The sequence below is a fragment of the Passer montanus genome, unplaced genomic scaffold (genome assembly GCF_014805655.1).
Source record: "Passer montanus isolate IOZ18808 unplaced genomic scaffold, ASM1480565v1 scaffold9, whole genome shotgun sequence".
NCBI lineage: Eukaryota > Metazoa > Chordata > Aves > Passeriformes > Passeridae > Passer > Passer montanus.
In genome coordinates this window covers 11210169-11232912 of record NW_024374367.1, presented here as the reverse complement: position 1 = coordinate 11232912, position 22744 = coordinate 11210169, and the positions used below count along the sequence as shown (strand labels likewise).

The window sequence follows — 22744 nt, the reverse complement described above, 5'->3', positions numbered from 1 at the left end:
TTCTGTTTTAACCATTCATGTGACTCTCCTGGCATCCTGTTTCTTTTAAAGGCCAAATTCAATGCTTTCTCTTGACTCCCACAGGCTTTGAGCTGTGCCTGAAACATTTCCTTTCAGTCAAAAGCCGTCCAACTACTGCTTTCTAGACTGCCCACACACACAATGAAAGAGCCATGTGGAGGCATTAGAGTGAATTAGAATGAATTAGAGGAGCCAGGTTTTATAAAGGCTGGAGGAAATGCAATGTAAATGGTAGTGACAGAGAGGAACTGCCAGTTCCTTCAAGCTGAAATCTTGTTTACGTCTTTGTGTGCGTGCTTTTTCCTTTTTCACAGAGCTAACTGCCTCTGTGCCCTTCCTCACAGCTCTTTGCTGTCTTTGTCGAGCAAGTCACTTGTCTTCACTTGTGGACTATATTTATCTTCATCCAAGTCACCTTTCTCAGTTAATACCAGATTTTCCACTACTGACATGAGCGGGACCCTTTCCTCTGTCCTCTCTCGTTCCCAGTTTGCACAGCCTTTCTTGCCAACACAGACCTTAGACCCCAGGCACCATTTTTTTTCCCATCAGGTACAGTTTAAAAAAAGAAGCTGTCATTTAAACTCTTGGCTTTTTAAATAACTTTCTGCTGGAACTGTGAGGTCCAGCTGTTTTTTAGCACTTACCTTTTCTTAATATAATTAGGAGTTTAGACACAGGTTTATTTCACAAACCCAAACCCAGATTTTTGCAAAAAGGAAGGCCAGGACTGGTAGAAATTACTGCTGCTTGTGTTAGCCAATCTTTTAATTTATTTATCTTCTGACAGCGCTGCAATAAAAACTGAACCTTTTAAATGGTGCTTTACTATTTTCAAAGTACTCTGAAGTACTTTCTGAAAAAGCTGAGAGTTCATAGGGATTGGCATCGTGGCTGCAGGTAAAACTAACAGCTGTTCAAATGCCACAACAAATGGCAGAACTTGGGGTGTTTCTGGATGAAGGGTCCTTAAGCCAGCACCCTCTCCTTGGCTGTAGCCAAGCAGTTTAGTTTCACATGGGCAACAGTGCAGAGCTGTTGCCACTTGTTTTCCCCTGTGCCTAGGGAATATTGAACTGTAGGATGTGTGGGTTGACCTCCTCCTGCACATTTTTTATGTTCTGGGAATTGTTTGATTCCCAGGAGACCGAGTGTGTCATTGCATCCTCTGCTGTGTGCTTTCAACACCCCTGAGAGCCACCTAATCTTTTCTCCATTTATCCTCACACTCCCAGGCTCTGAAGGCTCTGATAGGTCAGACTTGATCAGGTGCAATTTACACCATGTTCTGTATAGAATTTGTAAAACGTGCCCCAGGTGTATGAATGAAGTCTCTCATGAGCTGAAGTGATGTTGGCTACCTGGCATGCTGTGGATGTGGATCTGGAAGGAGATTGTCCTGGGGAGGTGCACACAGGGGTTTGTACTGCTGAGGACACCTCCCCTTCCACTGACCCCCAGCTGGTTTGCCAAGCTGCAGCAGGAGAGGGAGGTCTGTGGGTGCACAGCTCGGTGCCTTAGGACATGTTCAGGGGTTTGTCGGCACAGGGAGGCATCTGACCCTGTCTAAGCCTTTTGCTTTGTTTGAGCAGCTGCTGGAGATCTTTGGGGCTCTCAGTGTCCCTGCAAAGGTGTTCTGGTGGTGGGGTGGCTCTGGGACCTGGGAACTGTAACCCTGTCTCTGCTGTCAAGTCAGTGTATAGCCTTGGGGCAGACTGTTTAATTTCAGCTTGATCTCCTCTGAAGATCTGACCTTATTTCCCTACTGTGTAATTTTTACAGCCACATGAGGATTGAGGATTAATTAGTTAATGTCTGTGAAGCGTTTTGAGTGTGTTAGTTAAGGGTGAAGTATTATCATAAGTCTCTAGGGAAGTGTCATCATGTTTAACATGTGTACTGGCGTCTGTCCTTCCTAGAAACTTGTGACAGATAAATCCTGTTCCAGATCCTTTGATTTCCCTGTCTTCATTATTTATTTTGCCCTGTTTTGTAATGTGTTTTTCCATTTGATTTGAATTAGAAATATAGCTTCTATGTGGCAGTAGCATGTAAAGTTAATTTCAGCTTTTGGACATGTTATTAGTTTTAGCAATATTTCTGAGAAATACTACCAGAACCACTCCAGTCTATAGAATTGAGGGGTTACTCTAATTCCTGGGAGTAATTGTTCGGGTTAAAGGTTCTTCTTTTTGTTTATTTCTCTCAGGGAATTTATATGCATTGCTAGGAGAAAATTATGACCAGGTACTTGACAGACAAAAGATGCCTCACTCAGGGCAGGGGGGCACTTGGCTGCACTCCTCTTATCTGAGGGATTCTCTGGGAGGAGCAGGCATAGCTTGAGAACTGGGTTGTGCAAAAACGGGCTGAAGCAGCTGCTAGCTCCTTCTTGCCCTCTCGCATTCGGAGGGGAAGGAGGCTGCAGTCGCTGTGGGAAGAATTCACCACCACTGCAGGGTTCTGTCCTCTGCTGCCTTCTGCCATGAGTGGGGCTCTGCTTGTGGGAGCAGAGCACTCGGACCTTGTTAACAGTCACCAAACCAGGGACCCTTCACCATCTCCTGGGGTACCTCATGGGAAATCCCAGGATCCCTGGCCCTTTTTCTCCCAAGGGAGCCTCTCCTGGCCATGTTTGGGAGCCAAGGGGCCACTGCCCAGCCAAGGTTTCCATGCTGCACTGTAACTGCTGGGACGCCCCGCAGTCCCAGCTACTGCTGCCGAGTTTCTGACACATCTCATCTACCACTCCGGGACTTTGCTCATCCCTGCCTTCTCAGCTTGCTACTCTGAGATTGCTGCTTTCCCTCTCCAAAGGGGCACCAGGACCAGCTGTCCCTGTGAGCTGTAAAGGCCGCCCTTTCCCCACCCTCCCTGCTCGCGCCATCACCGCGTGAGGGAGGCCGAGCCCGCGCCACAGCGCCCCCTGCAGGCGCGGGGGAACCGGCGCAGCCCCGCCCGGCCGGGAGCCAGCAGCGCCCCTGCTGGCCGCGAGCGGAACTGCGCCAACGGGGAAAGCGCCGGGCTGGGATGGGAGGGGAGGGGATGGGATGGGATGGGATGGGTCGGGCTGGACTGGGATGGGATGGGCCGGGATGGGATGGGATGGGATGGGATGGGATGGGTCGGGCTGGACTGGGCTGGGATGGGACGGGATGGGATGGGGCTCTGTTTGGGGTTCCCCAGGGGATGGGCCGGGATGGGATGGGATGGGATGGGATGGGGCTCTGTTTGGGACTGACCATGCTGTTGTTGTTGGTTTGCCTTGTTACACACCTGCACGCTAGTAAAGGACTGTATTCCTTTTCCCTTATCTTTGCCTGAAAGACCCTTAGTTTCAAAATTATAAAAATTCTGAGGGAAGGGAATAATATTTTCCATTCTGAAGGAGGGTCCTGCTTTCCTTAGCAGACAACTGTCTTTCAAACCAAGAGAGCAATTTTAACTGCATGTAGTTTTCTAGAATTACTATATCTTTTAAAATTATTTTTATCCTAATACATTTGCACAGTACTTAAAGAGGGAAGCTGTAATGACTCTCAGCAGTGAAGAGGATGCTCAGAAGGGCACTTACATTTGTTCCCCCTGTTAGCTAAGAAAATACTCAGAAAAACTCACACACACATGCAATGTTTCCTTGGAAAGCTAGCCATTACAATGGGAGATGGAAAAGCTGGCATTCTTGCCTCTACTTCTGAGATAAACTGCTTTATAGATTTTGATTTCAAGTTTTCTGTCTTCTGTGCAGAGTTTATCCTGTGACTTTTGCTGTGCTTCTTATCCTTTAATTCCTTGCCTCCTTCCCATCTCTAATGCTGTCATCAACTGTTGTTTAGTGGAAAGCTTGTGAATGTGCAAACTAATCATCTTTCCTTGTGCCTGAAGTCTTCTCCCTAGGGATCTTTAGAAGGCAATTTCTTTTCTCTGTATCGAGGTGGCGGAAATCAGACTCTTTGCTTTGCTGATTTGGTATTTTTGAGCTCTTCCCCTTCTCGTTAATAATCTGTCCTACCCTCCAAATGTGTATTTTGTGCCTGTCCACTCCAATGAGTTGTTATATGTGTGGCTTTCAGAAGAAATCCTGTAGATGCTGTCAAGAACATGGTCTTTTAGACAGTTCAGGAATCGTGAGATGGTGTCTGGGCAAATTTCTCTGTAATCCAAGGCACCCCTTATTGTGGGGCAGGGCAGAAGGACAGCAGGGGACAAAGCCAGACTGGAATCCTCCTGGAGGATGTGCACAGGGAGGATGGGATTAGCCTGGTAGTGCAACCAGCAGCACCTGAGTTGTTGCTGGGGTTGCTGAGGGCACAGAACTGTGCCCTGGTCACAGTGGTGTTTTCCCATCTGCTGTCTGCAGCCTGTTGTGGAAGGCCCCCAAGGGAAGAATTGTGAGTTCTACATTTGCTCTTGCTCTTTTGGCCTTGGCACCAACACAGGGACTGTATTTGGCATGGAAATGCTTTTCTGCTGCAGCTTGTCACATAAATGGTGCTTTAGGTCTAGAATGGATTAAATAGGACTCCACTCCAGCCTCTGTATATGTGTTTCTAGATAACTATTTGTTTATCCATATGGGAATTGCTTTCTATTTTTAGCATCTGCATAAAAATCCACACTATATGGGGCTACATGTTTATATATATATAAAGACCTGAAACTGCAATGCTGACACTTTTAGAGAAGCGGGGGGTTACAACAACCAAAACAAAATCCAACATTCGGTATCCAGAAGATCTGCCTTCTGGCACCAAGTGCAGTCATTCTCACACAGGCCAATTTTCTACTCTGCCAATACACTTTTGAATACTTGGGGAGGTCAATGACCCGGCAATTGAGGTAATTCATGACTCGAAATAATGGGAAGGCACCATTACAGAATGGTCAATAGAGAACCATTTGTCTGTCTTGCTCCCTCTGAGCTTAATGGTCACAAGATCATGGCTTAATTTCATTCAGCAGTGTTGAGGGGGATGTGTTGGGGGATGGCTTTCCACTGCTGTTCTGGGAGATCTGTGCCAGTCGTTTTTTCCTGTCTCCACTTTAGTAAGGTAGCTCACAAGCTGGCCAAGGGAGCCAAAGTGTGCTGGGCTCTGAACTGCAAACAGTGGCTTGCACTTGCTCAGCCTTCTGTAAATCATTCCTGTGCTCTGATTTCTGAAAGGAGTGAATTATACCTTTGTATAATTCTTAATCTTGCTTTCTTTTTTGTGTGTTTGTGTAAAATACAAATATCTCAAGGTAAGAATAAGTGGTTTGGTCTAATCAGTTGCCATAAATATTTCATTGGCGTGATTACCTGCTACTTAAACTTATTTTCTTGCATGGCTTGTGCCTGATTAAAATACAAAATCTAACTCATTTCTGTAGTGTCAGTTTGAAATAAGTGTGTGGATGTATTTGTAAAACCTGTTAGAGGAAAGGGGGGAAAAGAGTCATGCAGAGGAAAAACATCCAATTGCTTTCAGTAATGTGAGATGAAATCAAAAAATACCCTTCCAAATTTGTGAAAATCACTTGATTCAAAAAGTATTTTGAAATGTAGGTTATAGGAACATATAGAAAAAGAATAAATCAGGTCTGAATACATTTCCCTTTTTTCCCCTTTCTCATTTTAAACACTTGTGCTAGAGAGCTCATATGTAATACTGCAGCAGAGCTGAAAAATCTATCTTAAATGCCTGTAAAAATTACTATGATCCTTTCAGATTTAGGGACTATTTTTTCTTTTTTTTTCATTTTGTTTTTACTTTTCTTCCTATCAACTAATTTTCTTTATGGCATGCTCTACTATTTACTGCAAAAGTAATCAAGGCTTTTCTAAATTATTCTAATGACATAAATTATATCAGAGAGATTTCTTTAGAGTATTTTGCTTCTTTTTGGAAGACGGAACTGCAGCATATAGAGGAGTTCTTCCTCCTTTGTCCAATTTTTTTAGGTCTTTTTCCCTTTAATTAGACTATGTTTATTGTTCTTAAATCCACACCAAAAAAACCCCAGCTGATGTCAGCAGGCTCAGATCACCATGGAGATTCTTCCTAAAGTAAAACCTGCTATTAGTTACTATTGGCCAGTAACAAAAACCATGATGGATCAACAAACGCAAGTTCCCTAAAATCCCAAATCTTCTTGGGCATTTCATACCTTGTAGAAAGGAGCTGCCAGTTCATGGCCTGATCCCTGATAAACCCCAGCCCTGCAGCTCCCTCTGGAATTGCAAGGGTGTGTTTTCCCAGGATGCCCATGCCTGCACTCTGGGAATGAGCCACTGCAGAGGATGGAGCAATGTATCATGAATAAACTTGCATGAAAACAAGAGATTCCTATATTGACATAGGACAGGGAGTCTGAGTTTATTAACCTTGAGTTTCACCAGGGCAATGTGGGCACTATGAGCAAATCCTGCCTTGTGAGGAGAGACTAATTGGTGCCAAAAATGCACATATTTGGGTCTGAATGCAGGCACTGCAGTGAGAGGATCTTTGCTTACACTGAGCAGGGCTGCTTTGTACTTGGAGGCTCCCTAACGCCAGTACCCAGTGGGTGGCACTGCACAAGCTTTGCATGACTCTGTAGGCTTTTATTATTTTTTTTATTTCTCCAGCTAGTTTCCATGGTGATGACTGCAGCTTTGGTGCCTGTGCAGAAGTGGAGAGGGAAAGAGAAATAAGAGGGCGATATTGCATTAAACTAGGACTTGAGTGAACCATGGAAGTCACAGTGGTCACAGGCAAGTCCTGCCAATGAGGCAGCAGTGGGCACAGAAATTGTGGGTTCCTGAAGAACAAGCTGTTCTGATGGGGTGGTCTAAGGGTGGCGATAAACCATGAAAGATTGAGAGGAGACAAACCAAGGCAAATGTGATGTATTTACATTGAGTGAACTAGACTCACTTCTGGAGTTTTTAGAGGATTTTTGCATTATTTGGGTAAAGCAGTGATAAAAATTATAATACACAGGAAAATTGAACAGGGATTCTCCTGAGAGTAGTTTAAAGGTGTATCCATCTAATTAACATTTTGGATTTAAGTACCAGGTCAGAAAAGCTTTTTTTAATGAACTCATTCAAGTTTTTGCACTGATTAAATTTTATTTTCTGGTACAAGAAATAGTTGTCAGGCTTGCATTTTGGATTTGTTAAAACTCTATCTAAAATTCTGTTTTGAACCCATTGAGCCTCCTCTGCAGCACTGTAACCTCCAAATTACACAGCAGAGGCCTTGGAATTCAGGCACTGCAGTAATTGTCAATACTGTTGACTTTGCACCACAATCTTTTGTGACTGCTATGAGACGTGGCTGAATTTAATGCCCACAATCTACAGCTTATCAGCATAGATTGATCCAGGCATGTTTTGTGTAAAAGCTGCTGATCAAGGAGTGCTACAGGTTTGTTTCTCAGACCTGCTTCTTCCCTGCTGCTTCAATTCAATCAACTTTTCTCCTTTATCTTGAGCAGAGCCTGTCAGATGGAGGGGGATCTGCCAGCCCTTGTGAGGGGGCAAAGTCCAAACGTGCACTTCACCATCTGACGCTCCAAAACCACACTATTTGCTGGAAATTTAGCTGTGCATCCAAGTTTTTGTTGGTTTGTTTGAGCTCTTGGGTTTTGTTTCAAAGAGGAAAAGAAAGGGATTTCCAGAGGGATGCTTTACTGGTGCGGCTTGTGGGAGAGAGATGGGAATCGTGATCTTTCTCCAATCTTCCCTAGGCCTCTTGTAAAACTGCAGCCCCAATTCATCACTGGTGATGTTCCAGCTTTTCCCAGTTTTTCTCTCTATTTCCTGCATCTTTCATTGCTCCTGGATCAGCAACCAGATACCAACATGAGTCTCCCTATTTGAGAGTTTGCCTTGATGAGGATCTCACCAGCCCCTGAAGTGATTCTTTCCTCATATTGCTAAGCTCGCTTTCAGACTCCTGCCTTCTACAGCAGATATTGTGTTTTCGTCCCAAAATGTGCTTCATGTGCAGCCACAGGTGGTACAGGGGGAGGGCTTGAGCCTGCATCACCTCTGGAGGAGCTGAATTTAAAGCTTCTTGCTTGATGTTGATTCTTTGCTCCTGAGGTAAAGACACATGTAGTAGGATCTGGAAAACTGTTGTTGTTGGAAAGACAGATTGTTGCTTCTTTGACTGCTTGAAGGGAAACAAGGATGACAAACCTTGTTCACAGAAATTGCAGTGTGTGTTAATGCTTCTCAGTTTTCTGAAGGATCAAACAGGAGGAAAATCAGTCTTTTGTCAGCTCTGGGTACCTGAGTGTGCCCAGGAGGTACACTGGAGTCTCAGGGCTGGACAAGAGATGAGAAGAAAGGAGACAAAGAGATTGCTGGGCCTTCTTTTTCTTTTCTGTAGTTGCTTTGCTGTGGATGTGCCTTCTTTTTTCTCATTCTCAGTGTGAACATTTTTTTAATGAAAGATGATCAGCTGCATTAGTCAGATGATTCCTGATCCTCAAAGCACCTCTTCTGTATGGGGGGGTATCTGGGCATTGCCTACTATGAGTCTTCAACAAGTGATCTTTATAACAAAGGATGACCAGAGAAGATTAAATAGAATTTCCCACTGTGTTTAATACAGAATATCTAAGGCTGTTTTTCCTCTATAGAGTTAAGTTACATTTCAGGGAGGTGACTTGGTTAAATTCACTTAATGAGCATGAAACCTTCACTGTCATTGTGGAAAATCAGCTTACTCAGGAGGGTTGTTTTCTGGACTTACACAGGTTCTTGCAAGCTGTTTAAGCAATGCTAAATATATTGCAGCCAAGAAAAGCTGACAAGGATCGTAGCTGCCAAATTTCTAATAGCAACTTTGTAACTTCATTGCTTTTTCAGCAACAACAAGAAAAGAGAAAATACTGTTAACTTGGCAAAATCCGTTTTCTGTTTCTTGGGGTGTGCTAACAAACCTCACTAAAATAACTGAAAATAAGTCAGCAAAAATATAACCTGCTTTCAACAAAAATTGGAGCTATGGAACCCTACCAGTATCTAAAATCACTGTATGACTTCCCTTGTTGAAATTCATCACCCTTCTGCAAACGAATTAGGCAGTCTGAAACTCGAGACGTGAGGATTAGTAGAGGGCTTAATTAAAACATCATCAGTGTTGTCCCTGCAGAATCAAAATCCTGATACTCTGGTTACTGAACTATGTTTGAGCCTTAATTTTAAGTGACTGCCTTTTAACTTTAAAGGGATCATCACTTAGAAACTTCAACGTGGCTTTCCTTTCAGAATTGTTACCTGATGTGTGCTTGCAGATCAAAAATCATTCTCCATATTTTATTAGTGATATGATACCATTTTCAGGTGCAACAATGTGCATCTAGAGTTTTGTCAAGTTAATGATGGTCTTGACTCTCAAAATATGATATTTATAGTTGGACAAAATCTTTCAGATTTACAGCGTTCATCCTCCCCAAAGGTCCATGCTTCCCAGAAGACTGATATCAGTTTGGCTTTAGCCTGTCAAATAAGCCCAAGAAATGCATGCCAATTTCAAATCCTAACCTTCAGCAAAAAGTCTTCTTTTTCAATCTTGGCAAGGAACACTGAAGTCAATAAAAATTTAAAGTTAAAAATACCAAAGGCGTCCAACAAGTTCAGGCATTTGGTAGTAAAGAAAAGAGAGCTCATATGTCTAGGGTTATGATCAAGAATCCAAACTGGGGACTAAAAGCTAGAAATTCTGGTTATATTTTGGTTATTTGGCCTTTCTTTGTTAGATGTCTATGTAACAGAAGATACCCTAGCAATTGATGCAGCTTTTGGCACTCTGAGGTAGACTTCACCTGCCTGTAGCTAAACCAGGGCTTTGTACATGCTGTGCAAGATGACTGGGGAAAAGATCTCTGTAAGACTTTTTGGTAAGTCAGATTCATGAAAAGGAGTGTGCATTAAATGATAGAAAATACTTGGTTTTCAAAAGGCTGTCGTGAATTGCAAGCAAGTTTAAGTTCTCATATTTTAAAGTTCAAGGAGAACTTATCTTAGTCTTTCTGAATTGAGACTGTGCACGTTGCTGTAGCAGGTGGTGAAAGCCTGTTTTTCTAGGAGCTTTAAAATCAATCTTGTTGTTTAACCAACTCAGCTTCCCAAAATTGTAGGAACCCTGACTCTGCCTTTGACCTTTCCATGTTTTTCATCTGGCACATTAAACAGTTTGTGGCCAGCCCTGTGCTACTGAATGCATGACATTTGCTAGAGGTTTTGCTGCAGTGAGTAATAGTGGATGGAAAATATATTTTGTAGACATTTGAAGATTAAATGCCTTAATTCATGAGTACCTGCAATTTCAGGAGACTGGATTTGACATTGATGGTGGCCTTCAGCCTGATGTTCCTCAAGTTGTTGGGTGGAGATTTGACTGTCTTGGCTTTCAGTCTAATGGGCTGTGATCACGAGTGTTACTTTCACAGATTTCTTTAATTACATGGGCGTATTCTGTGTCTGCAGTTTGAAATCACATATTAAAAAAAATTCAAATACATTTGAAGTAGCTTTTCTCTTCATGACTTGTAGTTCAGGCTCTTTTGTGAGCTGTGCCAGTGTAGTGATTGTCATAGAATGGCTTTAAGGAAATTGTGACCATGCTGTGTCCTAGGAGTGAATGGCTGAAACTTGGAAGTGATGAATTCCCTACAAAATTACTGTTTGCCTCTCACTTAAATGTGAGTAAATTAGCTGTAGTGCCACTCAAGTCAGGGGTTCAGGAGGAATGTAAATGGTAGGAGTATGTTATCCGATATTTCTGGATATGCCAATTTAAGGGTTTGAGACAATTTGCATAGTCTCAGGTTCAGATCTCTGAATGTCACTTCAAGGTTCTCCCGTCTTTTGGGTATAACACCTCCCAGTCTCTTGCAATTTCAGTAGAACTCCTAAGCACAGACTGCTAAGCCAAAATGACCTATCCATGACTTTTAGAAAATACAAAAGGGCAGATTTTCAGTGTTATCTCTAAATGTCAACATTGAATCTACTTGATTTTCTGCAATAAAAGCTGGCGCAGACATAAACGAAATGCGCATCAGATTAAAGCCGTCAAGAAATTTCAAATAGCTCTTGGCTAGTAAGGATTTTCTCCGCTTGTAGTCTGAGTTTCCCTCTGAGGCATACGACCACTTTGATGGCTGCATGTTTAAATTATTTACTGAGCATTGGTCTTACTTTTTTTGTGTGGCATCGGCCTGAAGCCACCCAAACAATGGGCCAGCAGCAGCACTGGAGACCAGCTGTGTAAAGTAAGATCTTAGCTGGCTATTTTAGTCCCCCAGGCCTGCTAACCACAAGTGAAAAAGCAGAAACCCTGCCTTTGCTTATGTCCTGGCTACAAATGCAAGCGCAAGATTTCCTCGTGGCTTTAACATTAATGTGCTCTAAACTGCTAAGTCAGAGCTCTTATTTTCCCCTTGAGCTGGCAGCTCAGGCCAGTTCCCTTTAATCCACACATTAAGCACACATTTTAAAGTCTGTTGTTTTTGGAAAGATGTTCAGCAACTTCCCTTTTGAATCCAGACACAGAGGTCTCTTTCCAGAATTGATGGGCTGTACTCGAGTGAACCTCTCTGTCTCTGGGCTTTGTGAAAGACCCAGTCTGGGAGTTCAGGGATCACCTTTCTAAATGGGGCCTCGTAAAAGGCAAGGTGAAAGGAAGGGCAGCTTGAAGGGGAAAAAAAATAGATGAACCTTGAGAGTTTGGTTTGGCAAGAAACAGACAGTGCAAGTTCATTTTGCCTTAAAAACTTTTACTGGACTCTCCCCTGGTTTAATTATACCTTTTTTTATTACTTTCATCATGCATTAATATAAAGCATATGGATGTGGCACTGTGCAAGTGTGACTTAGTTCCCTGAGCCTTAATTTCTCTCATGCAGCCAGCCATCAGAGAAATTATGTCCTGGTGGTTTTCCTGACCCTGCCCTGGCAAGCTGATGGTGGTACCCAGCACAGAGGGCTCCATACTCACCATGCAGGGTACAGAATTAAAGAGCAAACCCACAACTTAACTCTGCTGAATACTTAAATTCAGGGCTGTTATCCAGCCAGTGCTCTCACCTCTCACTGATGACTTGTGTCTTGTGAAGAGGATGAGCTGGGGTGGCAAGGTGGGACTCCATCTCTTCTCCAAATAATAGGGAATTAAACAAGAGGAAACTGCCTCAAGTTTCACAGGGAAAGAGTTAGATTGGATTGTAGGAAAAAATTCTTCACTGCAAATGGTGGTCAGGCATTGGAACAGGCTACCAGGAGAAGTGGTAAAATTGCCAGCTCTGGAAGCATGCAGAAAAAAAGTGGATGTGGCTTTTAAGGGGCATGGTTTAGTGGTGAGCGTGGCAGTACTGGGTTAATGATGGGGCTCAATGATCTTAAAAGCTTTTTCCAACATAAAGAATTTTAGGATTTTATGATTCTATGATTCCAAGGCCACTGCACTTGCTGAGTGCTGGCAGTCATCCTTTTTCACTTGTGACCCATGTAATTAAGGCTGCAGCAAGATCTACTGCTACATCTCATTACTGAGTTCCTGGGAACATTTCTCAGTGAGGCAGTTTATTTCATTTTGTGCATCTAGAAAAAAATGCCTTGGTTTCTTTAGTATTCCTGTGGTCTGTCAGAGGAGGTAGCATTTCTTGAAGGCCTTACCTTTTGGGGTCAGCAGTTGCTATAAACAAGTTTGTACTGTCTCATTCCTAAATATTTTGGGTATTTCATATAAAGGCTTCCTATATTTGCAGTTTAAAAAGAAAATCTCTTTCTGTAGGCAAGACAAATGCTGAGACATTTCGCTTGCAGTCTGCTGATGTCTTTTGCAAACATTAAAAGTATTGCTGTTTCCACTTGATTGATCAAGTGAGTTGCAATGAAATTTAATTTTGCTATGTCATTTAAAATAGTTCAGTAGAGTTAGAATACCTATTATGATGCGGCCCTGTAGTGCATATTTTTGTGCTTTTGGGTAGATTCATTATCTCAGAGACTCATCTTTAGTGCTGAGAAGCTGATGCTTGGCTGTAGGCAGTACCTGGAAGGCTGCATCTACTGTGTGTGTGGCATGTACCATCTTTTCTTTTTTATTGTTAACTGGTCATTTTCAAAGCATAAATAGTTTACCCTCATCCAAGGCAGGCACATGAAATCAGAACACCCCTTCCAACCTTTCAGTTTTTATTAAAATAAAGACAACTTTAATTTGTAACTAGGTGTCTGAAGACATGCTCATACACAAGAGATATGTGGGAGAAAACTTGCATAGGCCATTGTGTTATTAGTGAGCCAGGGAAATATAGCTAGAACCACTTTGATTCCAGAAGGGAGACATTTGGTTTCAAATTAAATGCTTTTCTCCAGGCCTCACTCATTTCTTGAGCCAATGCCAAGTGTCTGAATTTAAAATTCAGTGTTATCCTAGAAGTTATGTCAGCCTTGCTTTTATCAATGTATAGGTGAATGAGGAAAACACAAAAATAAATGCAGTGTTACTCCTTTCAATGTGTGTAGATAGACAAAAATCAGGGTCTTTGTAACACCTTACACTCATGAGAACAAATTACTGATGGAGTCAGATTTTAACTCATCTTATTTACAAGTGTGTTATACTTCCTGGATACTTTTTTACCTGTGTTGATCTCAGGAAATCATCAAAATTATGCTGGATAGCTAAAGATATGAGTTCTAGAAGATAAATATTGGGGCATCTAATCGCTAGTGATCAGGTTACTTTTAAAATTTCTAAATTTGTTCTACAAGTACAAACCATGTCTTGATTTTGGAGGAGTGAGGGTGGGTGCTGCAGCAATGCTATGTTCCTGTACCCCTGAAGCAACCAAATTTTCATTCCCACATAAAGGGGCTGGAAATTGCCATGTCTGTGTTTGCTTGTCTCTTCCCTCTACTCTCTCCATACCCAGCGAGGTTCTGGCCAGGCAGGTTTATAATCAACACTGCCCTCTACATTTCCAGCTTCTTACCGTGGTGTTTTAGTCTCTTTTGTTAGTGTATAATGACCACCAAATTTTCTTTTCTTGATCAGTGTGGGTTTTGCAATGGCAGAGCTTGTAGGGCTGGAGCAGAGGCTGCTGCAAATTGTGCAGCCCAGTTTTTCTGGGGTGCTTGGAATGGGTCGTGCTGAAGCTCTGGGGATTGCTTTATACTCTTGTCTGTTTTGCTTCAGATCTGCTGTCAAGAATTAAACTTCCTATGGGGAGCCACAACCCTGCCTGTATTGATTTTCTGAACAGTTGCTCTGTTTTAGTGCCCTCGAAGGGACTATACATCTTTTTAATTAAAAATAAAGTAAATATCAAAGGAGTGATGAGGGGTACAGTGGGCAGAAAACCAACTGCATATTGACTTTTTGTTCTGGAGGTGAATTCATAGAAACAGCTTACAAGGGACTCCAGAACATGGAAGTGTTTTACCCTTACTGGTTATCTCACATGGGGACCTCGTGGGAAACATTCTGGCATAGCTGGGAAATACAACTGACCATTTACTTGAGACTCTGGAAAATTCAAGAAGATAAATTCACACAACAGATTTTTCTAAAGGTCTCAAGGTTGATCTTCTCTGCTGCTGTGGTTTCATCCCTGAAATCTCCACACTTTCTCAGCTGAGCATTTGGCTGCACCCTCGTGGGGCGTGGTGCTCCATCTGACCAGTGAGATGTGTGTGGTCCCACAGAGGGGATTGTGTGTTTAAGGCTCTGGGCAATCCCAGCATGAGATAGGTTCTTAGGAAAACTTTGTGAAAGCGTTACATTAAATTTCCACTGGTGTAGTTATTGCTAGTTTTTCATCCTTATTCAAAAGACTACTTAAGGGTATGTTTGTCTACTGGTAGATACTTAAAAATAGTGCTAGAAAATTGGAGTTTAGATTTCTGGCACATTAGGAAGCTGTTCCAAGTTAGATGATGTCTCATACAGGATGTTTCATATGCAATTAATTCACAGCTGTCTTCTAGGTCATTCAGTTCCACAGCAGCAAGGCCAACTAAAGCAACTGAATCAAGCGTGTAACACCTCTGTAATGCTAGTTCATGAGTTATCATGAACTTTTTTTGCAGATGTGTTAAGCTTCCATTTGCACAAAAACTTCCCAACAGCTACCCACAACACAGAAATCTTTGCTGGCATCTTTTAGAGATTTGGAGGCTTGAAGGGAGGTGAGGAAGAAGGATTCCTCTGATTCATTCTGCATGCCTTGTGTTTGGTTCATCATGGGAATCAGTGATATAATAGAAAAAGGGAAATAAATCCAACAGATAATCAGTAAATTTGAGCATGTTTGGGACAGTGTCATTATTTCAGATATTTAAGGGTGTAGAAACAGTCACTTTTTGGGGATCCCCCAGAAGACCTGGGCAGAGCTGGCAGCAGAGATCTGCTCTGCAAAGCTCTGCTCTTGCATGTTGTTCACTGGACCACCCTGCAAAAGAAAAGAGAAAAGTAGAATTTTACTTTTAAAATTTTCATAGTAAGCATTGATTAGAATTGCTCCTACAATCTGATGGCAATAAATCTTATTTGACAGTTCTGTTGTATTGCAGTGGGAGATGGATGGGAAGGAGGGTGCAAACAATTGATTATGCATCCAACTAGGCAAGAGCAAGAGAGGAATTTACAGGAAGAATAGTGAAGCTGTTTGGGCCAAGTAAAGTTTTTAGAAAACAACCTCAGAATTTTCATGTGGAGATCATGTCTGGCTGTGGCTACAGAGGAGGGCTGACAGCACCACAGGGTGCCTGCCTGGGCGGTCAGTGTGCTGGGCTGCAGCAACTCAGCTGCTCTCTGGACTGGAGATAAATTGCAGAGACAAAGGAAATCTTCATTTCTCTGGTTTAAATAGTGGTTTAAAGACCACATTCTTAGAGTGGATCAATAAGGTAATCTGTTTCAGGTAGAGGTGAACAAAAGCATCCAGGGAAGTAAATCTCTTCGTGCCCTGAACATCTTGGTGGGCCCAGGCAGACTGAACATACTTTGTGCTTGCTGAGACTGGGCTGTATTTTCTCTTTGATGCTCTTTGTTTGGAGACAGTTTCCTTTAAGGCTGATTTGCCAGAGCAACAGTGCATTGATGCACACATAAGCTTGTTTGATAAGAGTAGGAACTGGAAATCTCAGATTACAAGGAAAAGGGGAAAATTTTGAAATCCTTTGCTTTTCTCCCCTCCCCAGTTTTGTAGACCAGGAAGCTTTTTAATGGTCTCCTAATAAGAATTGCCTTTCTAATTCTGGTTCTGGTTTTGAGGCAGCATTGTTGTCTGTGCTGTGTGCAGTCTCCTACTTCTCCACAAGCTTATGGTCCAGTGGATCCTACACAGAACTGAAGTGAGTAATAATTTTATTTAATTTCTTTCTAAGACATGCTGATGGATTGTTCATAGCCACAGGCATGCAAATGCTAAGAGGAATTGTGGAGAAAAATATCCCTTATTGCTGGTAACACCAAATTACTATTTTTTATCTGAAGGTTACTGTCCTGGTGGTGTTTAATGCTATCCTGTACTTTTGCCTTATTAATACTGGTTTGTGGAGTAGCCCTATTTGTCACAAAATAATGAAGCAGAGCCTTCATGGACAAGATGGGTTTTTTTTGCAAGATTCTTGGCAACACTCTGATAGGGAACTGGCCTTCCTAAAACTCAGCTTATGACAGAATATTCTCTTTGAAGCGTAGCTACTCTAGCATTTGGTATTCAGTGGCTCTGGGCACAGTACATCTAAAGGAGTTCATCCAATATTGATGGTCTTCCAGTAAAATCAGAGAGGAAAAAAAAAATCCTATTTAAAAAATCTTAAAGCTCTTGTATTTAGCTTCTTGTTGTCTGATCTTGGTCTGAAAGGTCACAAGGGTGAAGCTGTAGCAGGGTAAACCAAAATTAAAGAACTGTGCTTTGTTTTCTGTAGACGCTCCTTAATGTTTTCTCAAACTTGCAGCCTTATGGAGAGCAGAATGAGCCTGTTTCTGAGACCATTGCTCTGTACTGTAGCTCAATTTAATATTACAGTGTCTGAAGATGTATTCAAGGCTGTTCTCCATCAGTCTTGCAGATCAGAATGTTGGCACCCAAAAACATGTCTGTGCTGCAGTGTTTGAGTGTGGTATTAAAACCAGCAGTCCTGCCTCTCATTTGGCCACAAAGAAAATGGATTTGGTCTCCTGAGCTGACTTAGGAGAATTAATCTCTTTGGTTTACTGCTGTTGTCTCTTGCACCACTGCTTGGGCATCCCCACCCAGCTGCAAGTGCCAAGGCAGTGAAGGAGCACAGGAGGCTGGAAGGTGCAGGGAAGGGGACTGAGGCCTTGGGCAGCTGTGCTGTCCAGGTCACTTTAGGCTGGTGGAGGTGTCCACACTGAAGCTGTGTGTGCATGCCCACAGAGGATGAACGTCTGATTCTAAAGGAGTTGCTGAGCCCCAGGTGTGCCCTGTGGGGCTGTGTGGGGCAGTGCCAGACTGCAGCAAAGGAGGTGTTGCTTAAGCTGAGCTGATTATTTTGATTTTTCAAGAAGCTGTAACTTCCTGAGTTGCAACCCCTTGCTGAACAGACTTCACCCTGTATGAGCAAAAGCAGTTCCTAGAGGTGTTGGCAGAGCTGCCAGGATTTGCTGATGCAGAGCAGCTGCCTGGGTGGCAGAAGCCTTACCCAGCGTTGCTGTCTGGTGTGAAGGTTTGGGGTGTGATCCTGGCCTGGAGAGGTTCCCTGACACCACTAACTTTAAACATGCAACTCTGAGCTCCTCCATAATCTCTCTCATGTGGTACCAGCCATGCTGTGTGTTCTGTGTGCATCTCTGTGTTCAACTTTAAACCTATCAGACAGGATTTTGCATGGTGTGTCTGGGCAAGCCTCACACTTTTTTCCATGTACATATTCATTTTGGATATCCAAGATAACAGGTTCACTATGAGGAACCACTGGAGACATTCTTTGGCCTCAGAGATTCATTCAGAGTTCATTAAGAGGAACAACAACAAGGTTGTAACGTGGCAGTCCAAACAAATATGGAAATATGGCTTTAGTTTACTTAAAATTCTCATATGCTATGGAGAGAATGAGTAAATGTGATTTCATTTTTGATATTCTTTATTAGTTTTTCATATGCAGTGGGGTGTAGAAACATTTGTATTTCAATTTATTTTATAGAAAAAGCCTTTTTTCATAATCTCTGTCAGCTCATTGTGAATAGCAACCTCTGATCACAGAAGGCTATTAATTCTTAATTATCTGCTGGTAATTTACTTGTGCATGAGTTTAGCTATCCATTAGGTGGTGATTTATTTTTGAGAGAAATATGTAATGAAAAGTTTTAGGATTTGCTTTCCCTCACCCCCCTTTTGGCTTGCACTGGAATTAGCTGATTGATTAGATTACAGGATTTATCCAAACCACACTCTGTGTGTTAGAGATTGTAGTTAAGTACATTAAGAAAATCTGAAGCAAGACACAGATAAATGTAATAGTGTTTTTGATGGCAGTCTCTGAATCAGGCTACTGGCTGAGAAATTGGAAGTTAAATTAACAAACACTGGAGTATTGGTCTAATTCAGGGATTTTTTTTTTTTTTCTTCTAGCCTCTCTTGATTTATGGATATCTAAAAAATGTTGAGTGGAAATATAAATGCCTCACAGCAGAGGAGCTCAGTAGCAGTGAGCTGGTTTTGTGTCATGCTGTGGGACTACATTGAGTATGGAGTAAAAACTTTGACTTAATGCTGCTTTTTGACACAACAAGGAGGGATGGAAAGCAAGGACTGAACCTCCCACTGCCAGTTTAGCTCAACTGCTCTGTGAAGCTGTGTCCTGCCATCTTGGCTTGAGCTGAATGCAAACAGAGAAAAGCTTAAATTGTTGCACAAATAATTTTCCAGAAGTGTGGGGCTTTTCTGTAGCACTCACCCCTGTTCCCTTCCTTCTTCTGTGGGGCTTAAGGCTATCTCAGTTTGGAAAAACAGCATTTCAGTTGCTTTCTCCTCCAGCAGAAGCTCAGCCTGTAATGGTGGGTGTCACCTTGCTGACCTGATACTGGTCTTACATTTGCGACTGTGGCTCAGCAGCTGAGCTGGTGTAGCTGTCAGGGGAGGCAGCTTTTGGTAATTTCATTTACTGCCACTTGAGGTGCACAGGGTGGGAAGTTAAATGCAGTTACTTCTGTTAACAGTTGTTTTTCCACACCTTATTCTGTGACTTAAAGGCATAACATCACCATTTATACTTGAGATACTGAAATATATTGGGGACTACTGTTTGTTTTGGTTTTTTTTTATTTCCTGGTGGTTTCACATGCACCAAATCAGATCTCTTTGCTGAACTGCTTAGCTGAGAAGTTAATTAGTCATTAAAAGAGTTAGTTCCTTTATTAGCTCGAGTTAGCTTTAGTGTGTTGTCTGGAAACTGGCTTTTGTAATGTGATTTTTGCAAAGTGAGTGGTTGGTGTTCCTGATAGCACAGGGCTGCTTTTCCTGCCCAATGCCTTATCCTTGGATGCTGCCTTCCCACTTCTAGTTGCTCTTGAAGCAGTGACAGAGTCTGTGGCACATTTGTTATGTCAAAGATTTTGTTAGTAATTGGCCCCACATCTGACAAGATAAACTGCTTGGAAGGAGGAGATGTCATGAAATAAGGATTGCTCTGTCTTCTGCTGTGTTGGCCTCCATCCCTGAGCAGAACACAGGGTTGTGTTTGAGGGTCCCAGGATGAGGGAAGAGATGAGAATCTTGTTGCAGAAGGTTGATATTTAACATTTATTATGTTATGATATTGTATTAAAATACTATATTAAAACTGTACTAAAAAGAATAGAGAGAAAGGATCCTTCAGAAGGCTTGAAAGGGATAGGAATAACAAAATCTGGAGATGTCATGAAATAAGGATTGCTCTGTCTTCTGCTGTGTTGGCCTCCATCCCTGAGCAGAACACAGGGTTGTGTTTGAGGGTCCCAGGATGAGGGAAGAGATGAGAATCTTGTTTCAGAAGGCTGATATTTAATATTTATTATGTTATGATATTATATAATATTATATTAAAATACTATATTAAAACTGTACTAAAAAGAATAGAGAGAAAGGATCCTTCAGAAGGCTTGAAAGGGATAGGAATGAAGGAATAACAAAATCTTGTGACTGCTCACAGCCTCGACACAGGTGCCTGTGACTGGTCATCAAGTGAAAACAATTTCACTTGCTGGGTAAACACTTCTCCAAACCACATTCCAAAGCAGCACAATGTGGAGAAGCTGAAACTTCTCAGCTTCTCAGGAGAAAAAATCCTGGCAAAAAGATTTTTCAGAAAATATCATAGCGACAGGGTGTAGCACAAGCTCACTGATGGCTGGAAATGGCATAAGATACTATATAAGATATATACAGTGTGTATATGTGCATATATATGTATATACACAGGATATCCCCTGTATATCCTTCTATACTGGGTTAGACACCTTGGGATCTGCACCTCGGCCTGGCTGGTACAGGGTGGAATGGGTGCACAAAGAGGCAGAAACAGAGCCCTGAAAAGAGCAAGGCAGATCCATGTAATGTCTCTTGAGCCATCTAAGTGGGGTCTCTTCTGTTTTAGCAGCATTTCTGAGAGTGGAGCTGAGCTGCTGTGAGCCTGAGGCAGCACTGCTGGTCTGCTCCTCTTAACCTGAGCTCGATGGTGTCTTGCACCAGGGCTGGGAAAGTGAGGGCAATGCTGGCAGAGGTTTTTTGGACTATTGCCCATGGTTTTTCTGTCCCACCAGTGCTGCCAGAACTGTTAGCCAGCCCCACTGGTGGCAGCTGCGTGTACCTTAGAGAAGAGTTTCCAGGTGTCTGGCCAGAAAGAGAGGGCTGAGATGCAGAAATCACATTTTCACATCAGCTGGATGCATTCTTCATCAGATGTTGTGCTCTGTCTTGTGTTTGAGCTGTAAGTGAACAGTGCAGTTTGGGTCATTTGCATCCTCTCTCCTCACCCCAAGCTCTGTGGCAGGACAGCAGGGGCTGTGTCAAGTCTTGGCTTCCTTGTGTGTGAGGAGCAGAGAGGGCAGCCAGGAGAGGGTCCCGAGGTGCCAGCAGAGTGCTGAGCCCAGCCTGGCAGGAGCTGGGCACTGCAAGTGCAGCTGGCTTGTTTCTCCCTCCGTGGAGAGGCTGTTTATCAAGATAAATAATGGCATGCTCGTTTGGGAGAGGGCACTTAATCAGCTATTTCTCTGTAGTTAGAGATGTCTTTCCTTCCAAGCCATGTACTCAGCAAAGCACAGAGCCCACATGGCTGAAATAGCCACAGAGCAGCCATTCCCATTGATCACAAGGCTCCCAAAGCATCATTTGTTTCCAGAGTCTGAGGAAAATACTCAGTGAAAACCTGATGGCAGTGCATTAAAAATTGCTCTTTATCTTTTAAGCATGCCTAGGGTTGCACATTAGCCCTACATGCAATCCACAAGCTGGGAACACCAGCTATTCTGTCTCACCCATCATGTTCAGGAACTGCAAATAGCCTATCTTATTCTGACAAAGCAAGGAACCTGACTGTGTATCAGAACCCTTAGTAATGTCATATATCCTAATAAAGCTCATAATAAAGTAACTGCAAATATATGGCAGTCTTATCTTCTCTCAGGACTATATGAAACAACCTGATGACTGCTCTGCATTTTCTGATGAGCATGCAATGAAAGAGAGCTGAGGGGATTTTAATGAGGCTTAATTGTCATTTGGTTTAGTGAGAATTTCTGCTAAGTTGTAGGGACTGTTTTAAAAATGTTTAGAAATAGTTCAGGTATGAACAACAGTCTTCAGAGAAGAGAATTTCAGTGGCAGCTTCCTAGCATGACAAACCCAATTTTAGGTCAAATACTGCCCTCTGAATGTCCAGCAATCATTGCCTGTATATTTTCCAAGGTAATTAACTCAAAATCCTAGGGATGATGTTGGACTCTGCTGTTTGCAAATGAATTAAAAGATGTTTTTAAGGATGTGGAAGAAGCCTAAAATTTAGCCTGAACTACTTTGCATATGTTGGCCTTTGAGTTAATAAATTCCAGTTGGGAAAAGATTAAATTTCATTAGCAAAAACATAACTAATCTGAGTTTAAAAAGTTCCAGTGCAACATCCTAACTTTGGAGTTTAAGTTCTGAAATGTACAGCAGATACTCTGCTTTTATAGGCAAATTCATTTCCCTTCCAGATTTAGACTCAGGGTGATTTACAGTCTGGTTTTGAAGGTGCTTAGCACAGGCCTAAGCAAAGTCTGTAAGCTGGCAATGAGCACTGCTGAGCCCTGCAGCTCTGTAAAGCAGTAAAGGAGAGAGGGATAAAGCTTTTTTTTTTTTTCTTTTTTTCCCAAGAAACAGAAATAAATGGTGGAGTGAAATACTTCTGTTGATTAATATTTCACTTTGAAATGGATTAGGAAGAAACTGTGAATTATGTATTTTGATTCAATCCACTGCTGCTTAAAATATAATCTTGGTACAGTTTGCAGTTAGCTCTGTGCATTTGAATTTTGCCTTTTTGGGTTTCCAGAGCACAAACTTAATTGCATCCGTGTACATGTAAATTCTGTCTCTGTGTTGCATATTTTGGTGTAGACCCTTAAATGTTTTACTATCTTTGTAGTTTCTTTATCTATTTAATGTCACTTAGGTTTCTGGGGCTGCTTTAGATTTTTCTGAGGTTGCCACCCTCCCCTCCAACCACACAACCAACGCCTCAATATCAGCC

At 42.3% G+C, this 22744-nt stretch overlaps 1 protein-coding gene across 30 annotated transcripts in view; it reads left to right on the top strand.

Moving 5' to 3' along the window:
- Positions 1–22744, top strand: part of MAGI1 (membrane associated guanylate kinase, WW and PDZ domain containing 1) — a 335573-nt gene that overhangs the window by 115474 nt on the left and 197355 nt on the right. The gene's annotated exons all lie outside the window — the stretch shown is intronic.